We start from the raw sequence: 9,882 nt of genomic DNA on the forward strand, positions 1-9,882 counted from the left end.
TAAAGTATTTTGTAGTTGGTAATAATAATCTGCAGAGTTCCTGTAAAATATTTGAAGAGATGAAAATGTTCAGCCTCTTTGGAGGTTCCTTGAATTTCACTTTTTTTTATTGCCATATCTGTCTAACTTGCTAAATGGCTGATCACCTGCTAAAATAATAGTTCCAGTCTGGTGTTGATCTAATATAGCTTGAATTATATCTCAAAACACCAGGTTTGCACCTGGGAGGATATAAATCAATGTGTATATTTCCTCATGTAAGGTACAATTCAAATGAGAAAATGTCCTTCTTGGTCCGTATGCTGGGATATACAGTAATGGAAACAGGTGTATTCCTATTTATCAGGATGCCTACACCTCTTCTGTTACTACAGTAGGTGGCAGCATAGGCCTCTCCAACAAGATTATCTTTCAATATTACATTTATCATTTTTTGAGGTGTAGCTCTTGCATAAAAAACAAATTACATAAAGCAATACTTACAGTTGAAGTCGGAAGTTTACATAAACCTTAGCCAAATACATTTCAACTCAGATTTTCACAATTCCTGACATTTAATTAGAGTAAAAATTATCTGTCGTAGGTCAGTTAGGATCACCACTTTATTTTAAGAATGTGAAATGTCAGAATAATAGTGAGAGTGAGAGAGTGAGAGTGATTTATTTCAGCTTTTATTTATTTCATCACATTCCCAGTGGGTCAAACATTTACATACACTCAATTAGTATTTGGTAGCATTGCCTTTAAATTCTTTAACTTGGGTCAAACATTTCGGGTAGCCTTCCACAAGCTTTGCACAATAAGTTGCGTGAATTTTGGCCCGTTCCTCCTGACAGAGCTGGTGTAACTGAGTCAGGTTTGTAGGCCTCCTTGCTCGCGCACATTTTTTTCAGTTGTGCTGACAAATTTTCTATAGGATTGAGGTCAGGGCTTTGTGATGGCCACTCCAATACCTTGACTTTGTTGTCCTTATGCCATTTTGCCACAACATTGGAAGTATGCTTGGGGTCATTGTCCATTTGGAAGACCCATTTGCAACCAAGCTTTAACTTCCTGACTGATGTCTTGAGATGTTGCTTCAATATATCCACATAATTTTCCTTCCTCATGAACCCATCTATTTTGTGAAGTGCACCAGCCCCACTTGCAGCAAAGCACCCCCACAACATGATGCTGTCACCTACGTGCGTCATGGTTGGGATGGTGTTCTTCAGCTTGCAAGCCTCCCCATTTTTCCTCCAAACATAACAATGGTAATTATGGCCAAACAGTTCTATTTTTGTTTCATTAGACCAGAGGACATTTCTCCAAAAAGTATGGTATTTGTCCCCATGTGCAGTTGCAAACCGTAGTCTGGCATTTTTTATGGCGGTTTTGGAGCAGCGATATAGGACTCGTTTTACTGTGGATATAAATACTTTTGTACCTGTTTACTCCAGCATCTTTACAAGGTCCTTTGCTGTTGTTCTGGGATTGATTCGCACTTTTCGCACCAAAGCACGTTCATCTCTAGGAGACAGAACGCGTCTCCTTCCTGAGCGGTATGACGGCTGCGTGGTCCCATGGTGTTTATACTTGCGTACTATTGTTTGTACAGATGAACGTGATACCTTCAGGTGTTTGGAAATTGCTCCCAAGGATGAACCAGACTTGTGGAGGTATACAATTGTTTTTCTGAGGTCTTGGCTGATTTCTTTTCATTTTACCATGATGTCAAGCAAAAAAGGCACTGAGTTTGAAGGTTGGCCTTGAAATACATCCACAGGTACACATCCAATTGACTCAAATTATGTCAATTAGCCCATCAGAAGCTTCTAAAGCCATGACATACTTTTCTGGAATGTTCCAAGCTGTTTAAAGGCAGTCAACTTAGTGTATGTGAACTTCTGACCCACTGGAATTGTGATACAGTGAATTATAAGTGAAATAATCTGTCTGTAAACAATTGTTGGAAAAATTACCTATGTCAAAGTAGCTGAAAAAGCATGCACAAAGGAGATGTCCTAAACGACTTGCCAAAACTATAGTTTGTTAACAAGACATTTGTGGAGTGGTTGAAAAATGAGTTTTAATGACTCCAACCTAAGTGTATGTAAACTTCCAACTTCAACTGTATTTTTTATTTTGAGGCGCTATGCCTTTTTAGGGCTTCTAAGCTCCTACTCCTCCCCTAACATACCAAAAATATGTGGATTATGTCATTGTAAATGAATTGGAGAAAAACTGACAGTTAAATACTGTGGCCAGTTTGTAATACCTTGTGAATTAAATTAAATCATACCACAGCATTATTGAATGCTTGTTTTTGATTGGTTAGAATGGACATTAAAACAAGATATCGGGACAGTTGGAAAAGACATTGGGACACCTTGCAATCATGACGCAATAAGCACCTTCACATGCAGGCCGGACTTGCTTCAAAGTCACAGAAAGCTAAACCAACAACCACCCAAACCAAAATTGGATATATTGTAAATGCAGGTCCAACAAGGAAAAAACGTAGCTAGCTAACTAGCATTCATTTATTTTTGCAGATACTTTTTTTTGGAGCATCTGATGACCTAACATGGTGAGTGATGAACATGAATTTCTCTGGTCCCCACTGTCGCTTATGAAAATATCAACAAAAAAAATATTTATACTGGTAAATTAGTGCTTTCATATTATTTTCTTATGCAAATGTGGAATAAGCACGATTTATAAAAAAAAAAAAAGTAAAATACATTTGTACCTTTATTTAACGATAAACGCCTCTGTTCTGTACATTATCTTTAAAAAATTAACTCTGCAAAGGGACTGGGCTCCACCTCGTCCTGCAGCATTATTCCAAGGTAATGCACAGAATGTTGCCGTTTAACCCTTATGTATAGCGGCTGGGGGGTTCTACGTGAGAAGAGTGGGTCCATCGAGAGGCTGAAGTGAGATGCATGGAGGCACCACCAGCTATCGAAGTCATTCCAAAGGGTTTAACAAAGCAAATGAAATGTTACCATACTTTATAAGTCTCATATCGATGATATTATTTATTAGGCCTTTATAGCATTTGCAAAGTCATCAACAGCTTTCATTTCAACTGAATACAGACAATACATATAGGCCTAGAGTTTCAAGCTTTGGTTGATTTCAAATGTTATCTTCAAGTTAATTATTAAAATGTTGGATTCACATCTCCATCTCAACCAACAATGTAAGTTTAGTCCTTAAATGTAGTCCAATTCTTTCACTTAGATTTTGGTTGAGATGGAGACAGGAATCTAACATCAATGATTCATTTGTAGACAAACTTGATATTGAATTGTGTTTGGTTGTCAAGACAACCAATTACCAACATTTGAAGGAGATTCATCTTCTGCTTGGATAGTTCCATCTGTGCCACTGACTTAGTCTGGCTTTAATTCCATCTACCGGTAGTCTACAAATTAATAATTGATATGTTGGATATCCTTTCAAATGTTTATATTTGGTTGCGTTGTCAACCAAACAGAAATCAATATTCAGTTAATCTACAAATTAATAATTGATGTTGGAGTCACATAAAAAGTTAAGGCTAACAAACTAATGTAACAGTATTTATTCAACATTAAAATGAGTAACACATCCATGGCCACATTTTGAGTTAAGCCTACAGTAACTACTTATGTAATCATAATCAAGATAGCATGCAGGTCGCTGGTCTGTGGAGATCTTCACAACTGCTATAATAATATGCGCAGAATCTCAAACAGCTTGGATCACTTGCATTATGTAATGCAATCTCAACTGCAATTCAGGTCATTTGGTTGTGCTATGAGATGAAGCAGTGATCAAATGTATTCCCATTTTAACTCTGTTGTGCTATGAGATGAAGCACAGTGATCAAATGTATTCCCATTTTAACTCTGTTGTGCTATGAGATGAAGCACAGTGATCAAATGTATTCCCATTTTAACTCTGTTGTGCTATTAAATGGTTGAAAGCCCAGTGATAACACAATGGGATTTCAACAAACTTCTGACAGTCTTTTTGAGTGGGTGAATAAAGGTTGAAATCTCATTGAACAACGTCTCAACCAAATATTACCCAAATGTCCATGTTGAAATGATGTGGTATGCCCAGTTATCCTCATTGTGATCTCTGGGGAATGTGATGTGAATGAAGTATGTCTCTCCCAAATCTCCACTGTCATCTCTTTAATGCGTGTACAGTATTCAGCCTGATGGTAAATTGTGTTCAGGTGTGCCAAGGTTAGTGGACCCTGGTGAGAGGGGATCATCGTTCAGTCATCGCCCTGTCGTCATGCTTTGTCAACACAGAGATTACCACAACTGCTATTTTCACTCCTTCAGTTCCCCCCACACTATCTGACAGACATTTACTCCATAATGTTTCAACAGAACAATGGCGATAAAGCCCGGGAATGCACTCAGGGACTGCACTTTCAAAAGAAAGAGCTCTTCTAATGGTGTAAACACAACCCCTCTGGGCTCACACTCCAGTGCCCTAAACTTCTGAATGTATCAGGAGTTTACTCTAGCTACAACTAATAGAACACAAACAATTGTGGGAGTATCCAATTCATGAAATAATACAGCTAGCAGAACATTCAAATATAGCATAATTATTGCCATGTATCTGAAGACACAAGTAGATTAGGGACTGATGGCTAATGTTACTGAAATGCTATTAAAACGACAGACTGATTAACTTCTCAACACACATCTTCATTAGCACATACTTGTCAAGTCAAACTATATTGCCAGATGCTCAGCAGTAGCAATGTTATAACACTGAACATATAATCTTAATACAGTATTAACTAATGAAAGAAAGGCATTACATTATTCCAAGACCAAATGCCAAGGATAGCACCGTCATCTTCCCTGTGAGACATCACCATACACATGCTCATAAAGCAATATGACGCCCTCTATACTCTCATGTCCATATTTCCTAAGAGCTGAAATGGGTGACGCTATAAAATGTCCTGATACCTTAAATGCTGTATACACCATGTCTATCAGTGGATTATCTTCAAAAAGCTATGAGATGCCAAGGATAAACAAGTATAAAACACACACCTATCCAGGAGTCAGATTCAGGTGCACCTTAACTGTCCACTTGTCGGTGAGGAACCTGCTGGAGTGAAAGAGAGATAGAGGAAGAGGTAGATAGATTGACCACTCACCTGCTTTCAGAAGATGGACATTTAGCTCCTCACCACTCTCACCAGGCTGCCTCCAGTACACAGCTGTGTTCCATCCAGCTGGGAACATCCACAGAGTTTAAAAGAAGTGAGGAGAGGACTGGAGAAAGACTGAGGGGTGGTGGTGGTTGTTGTGGTGATGGTGGTGGGAGGGGAGGGGGTGGACATCCAAACAGAGGAGCACTTCTCGTCCACTTCCAGCAGGATTAATGGTACTGCAATAATGGGAGTCCCAGAAAACAGCCGAATCCTCGCCTAGGGCATCCAATGGATTTCAAAAGGAGCAGGGAGAAAGAGAATACTTGAATGAGAGGAGCAGAGAAAGTGTAAGCCCCTGCCGAAGCTCTGGAAGGAACTTTACTAAAAGAGGCAGGTGCAAACTTTACCGGGGATAGTGTTCAACTTAATCAGAAATCAGTGTTTGGGGAAAGGGGAAAGTGGGGAGGGGGACTTTGAGAGTGCAGAAAGAGGGAGAGAGAGTGTGTAGAAAGTGAGGGAGAGAGCAAATAAGAGATCCTGGAAATGAGGGAGGAAATACTACACAAGCAAAGGCAAAATATTGAAACTAGACCTTATTTCCCTCCAAGCATGGAAGGCAAAACGGTTTAAACAAATAGGAATTTGGACATAAATGTCAGCCCCTTGGATTGGGCCCTGATCCCCCCCCATCAGCCCTGTCGACAGGGTCTGTCTATGTATGGCTAAAGCTTTCTACCGGAGTGACTCAGACCCAGCCAAAGCAGCCCAGTCTCACTCTGGGTTATTTTATGGACACAAAGAGAGAGAAAAACACACATACTAAAACCTTGCTTTTTCAAGACCTTGGGTAGTTTGAGTTACAGAATTAACATGAGTCACTTAGGACACACTGTGTGCTTCTCTTTAATTAGGGACGGCCTCATTTACAGGGACACACAGCGCACCTTATTTCCATAGATCCTGGAGAGATTAGGCATAAGGGAAATCGTAGGTGGATCCGTGCTGATAGGGTCTGGGAAGGAGAGGGGAGTCACTTGGGTCTTTGTTGTAAGGGGGACAGTGGAGGTAACTGGAGAGGTGGGAGCAGGATGTGTGAAAGGCTGCAGGACTGAGGGTCGACCCGGGGCTCCCATTGACCAGTGTAGGGGCTCTCTGTGGAGGATTCTTTTACACCTCCCATGCCTTGTTGTGTAAAAAGCACATACTCTTAACCAACCTGTGAAAGAGAGCGACACACAAAAGGGGACAAAAAACAACATGATCCCAGTGGGCCTGCCGGGACCGGGATCCTCCTGTGCTAACGGTCAGTGTTTTGGGAAATGTCGAGGACAAGGAGAAGTGGGAGAAATTGAGATGGGGACGATAGGCCGGATTTTCACTTGAACCCTCTCTCTCTCGCATGGACTCACTCACACTCTCATCTGCCCAAACAAAATTCTTTAGACAACAAGGACATGATAGTGAGAGGATAATGGTCGCTCCCTCTCCATTTAGCTCACTGGGAATGGGGACAGTGTTGTATAATCAAATTGGTTGTTACATACTGAGCTCGGCTGAGGTGACACTGCATATTTGCCCCATGTAATGTGTGCACACATCTATGCCGAAATGGAGGACAGGATGACATAGATATTTCCAGGAACATAGTCTTCCTAAGGAGGTTGAACTATGACTAAATGGTCTGATTGTCATTTCAATTGTAAAAAAGTTGAGAAAATAAAAGTCATGGTTGAAACGGACTGATCCATTTACCTCAATAAGTAAAAAAGCATTACATCAACCGTTTATGTGGGACCACAGTGACAGGTGAGAACAGAGTCGGGCATATCAAACATCAGAAGTTCTGGAGAGCCCATCAAGCTTGACCAACCCTCCAAAAAAAATAATCCTGGCATGGATTCTGGGTGAGCTCAGCACAACAGTCACCCAATCCCCAGAGGGGGCCACTCCATATCAACACTCTAACCTCCCCCTATGCCCAGCAGTTGGCCTTGCCCTCCTCTCCTCTTCTTTCCTCCACAATGTAGAACCTCCTTGTGGTAACCCAAATCCACCTTCCCAAAAGACTCCTTCTCCTGGGCACACAATGGGCTCCGTTCAGCCCAACCAGCCCTTGGTCCAGCTCCATAATGCAATGGGGGAGATCAGGATACCGCCTGCCCGGCCAGGTCTTAGATACGGGACAAGGGCGTGAAGAGGTAACGCAACAACTCACCCCCCACCACCTCCCAACCTCTGCGTGACCCTGCATTAGCGGGGCAGCCTCGTTTTCACAGCCTGGTAACCCTATCACCAGCCCGTTTGTCTCCAGAAGCCTAGACTTCCCTCTATGGAAGAACTGGAACTGGTGGGCCTGGTGCTCCAGTCAGAGAAGGCCCAGGCCAAGGAGACCTCAGCTCAAACCCCTGCCTGGTGGCAGAGCTTCTGCTGGGGCTGGAAGTTGGGATTTAGAGCCGGCCGGCTGAATTGGCTGAGGGAGGTCGCGATGGCATCAGCCAAATGTGTCTCATGTGGTTCACAGTCACACCATGGCTGGAGGATGGGGAGTGAGGGGAGGTGGAGATTTCAGCACCTCCAGGCTGGATGACACCAATTAAGCCTGATTATTTTGCAGCCAAGTTGTTGCAGTGATCCAGGCGGTTGTGGGACTGGCTCCAGTTGGAAGACTTGAGCTCCGTGGTGGTGACTGCAGTAGTTGGCTTTTTCAGGTCTCCCACAAAACAGGTCAGGAAAGCAACTTCCTATCAGTCAAAACTATAAATTATGAAATGTATGACCTAAAGCCAGTGGATCATAATCAAAAACCACCCAGACTATTTGCATTGCTCCCCTCCTTTTACACCGCTGCTACTCTGCTGTTATCATCTATGCATAGCCACTTTAATATCTCTACCCACATGTACATATTACTTCAACAAACCAGTGCCCCCGCACATTGACTCTGTACCGGTACCCCTCCTTATATAGTTTTGCTATTGTTATTTTACTGCTGCTCTTTAATTACTTGTTACTTTTATTTCTTATTCGTATTTTTATTTAAACTGCATTGTTGGTTAAGGGCTCGTAAGTAAGCATTTCACTGTAAGGTCTAAACCTGTTGTATTCGGTGCATGTGACTAATACAATTTGATAGGTCTTGCAGACACGGCACAGTTAGAAAGACACCAGCCAACAAGAGTGCAGACATCATTTGCATCAGGAACCAGACAACTCAATTTACAAAGGTGCGAGGCCAACGAGAATGCACCTGAGGAAGGATTCCCATTTCGATAGAAGTGAATAAGGTATGACGTGACATGATACATGTCTGTGAATATCCTCAGATGCCACAGAGTTGTCAAGTCACACCCAGACCTGTATAACCTCTATCCCACTAAATGTGGACCCATTTGGGATATGAAAAGCACCTCTGAGCCTAATCTGAAGTCCCTAATGGGTCTTGAGTTCCAGTTGACACCCTTCACCGGGATAGTGTTGCACTGAGTTGCCTTGAGAAGGGGTCTTGTGGTGGTGGACATAGCTATACCACTCATAGGCTCCGGATTAAATACATTTTGGTGGGAAATGAAGGAGGGGAGTAGAGAGGGGAATCCCCAGAAACCCAACACCTGGCACCTATGGAATGGAAACATAGCTGCAGCTAAGCTTAAACATGAATGCCGGAGAGAGAGAACCTAGGTTTGTGGAATGGACCTGGCTGTGTCTACCTTACCGAGCCCACAAGGCTACTGCAGCCTATGACATGGAGCTGCATTGGCTGGACTGTTTGCAGGCAGCGTTTACAAAATCGTCAGTGGAAGTGCTTACATCGTATCGTCTGAAAATTCTAGATTGAAAAGCAGCCGTGGTCATCCCCCTCTTCAGAGGGAGACACTCTAGACCCAAACTGTTACAGACCTATAATCCATCCTGCCCTGCCTTTATAAAGTCTTCAAAAGCGAAGTTAAACAGATCACCGACCGTTTTGAATCCCACAGTACCTTATCCGCTCTGCAATCCAGATTCTGAGCTGGTCACGAGTGCACCTCAGCCACACGCCAAGGTCCAAAACGATATCTTAAACGCCATTGATAAAAGACAGTACTGTGCAGCCGTCTTCATCAACCTGACCAAGGCTTCGGCTCTGTCAATCATCACATTCTTATCGGCAGACTCAACAGCCTTGGTTTCTCTAATGACTGCCTCGCCTGGTTCACCAACTACTTCTCAGATAGAGTTCAGTGTGTCAAATTGGAGCGCCTGTTGTACGGACCTCTGGCAGTCTCTATGGGGGTGCCACAGGGTTCAATTCTCGGGCAGACTCTTCTCTGTATATATCAATGATGTCTCTCTTGCTGCGGGTGACTCTTTGATCAATCTCTATGCAGACACCATTCTGTATACTTCCGTCCATTCTTTGGACACTGTGGTAACAAACCTCCAAACGAGCTTCAATGCCATACAACACTCCTTCCGTGGCCTCCAACTGCTCTTAAATGCTAGTAAAACTAAATGCATGCTCTTCAACCGATCGCTGCCCACACCCACCCGTCAGACTAGCATCTCTACTCTGGACGGTTCTGACTTGGATTATGTGGACAACTATAAATACCTAGGTGTCTGGCTAGACTGTAAACTCTCCTTCCAGACTCACATTAAAGCATCTCCAATCCAAAATTAAATATAGAATTGGCTTCCTATTTCATGCTAGAAAAGCCTCCTTCATTCATATAGAAAAGCCT

At 42.6% G+C, this 9,882-nt stretch overlaps 1 protein-coding gene across 3 annotated transcripts in view; it reads right to left on the reverse strand.

The window, feature by feature from the left end:
* The window catches only part of LOC115136082 (alpha-tectorin-like), a 49,645-nt gene extending 43,810 nt beyond the window's left edge, over nt 1-5,835 (reverse strand). The window contains exons 1-2 of one of the 3 annotated variants that reach the window (XM_029671483.2): nt 5,754-5,835; nt 5,165-5,437 (exon numbers count right to left, since the gene is read on the reverse strand). The gene's annotated coding sequence lies outside the window, so the exon portion shown is untranslated. Of the gene's footprint in view, nt 1-5,164; nt 5,714-5,753 lie in introns of those variants that run through there. The other 2 variants (XR_003864567.2, XM_065023785.1) reach the window with 2 other exon arrangements.
* Nucleotides 5,836-9,882: the final 4,047 nt, after the last annotated feature.

Source organism: Oncorhynchus nerka, linkage group LG10 (genome assembly GCF_034236695.1).
Source record: "Oncorhynchus nerka isolate Pitt River linkage group LG10, Oner_Uvic_2.0, whole genome shotgun sequence".
Taxonomy (NCBI): domain Eukaryota; kingdom Metazoa; phylum Chordata; class Actinopteri; order Salmoniformes; family Salmonidae; genus Oncorhynchus; species Oncorhynchus nerka.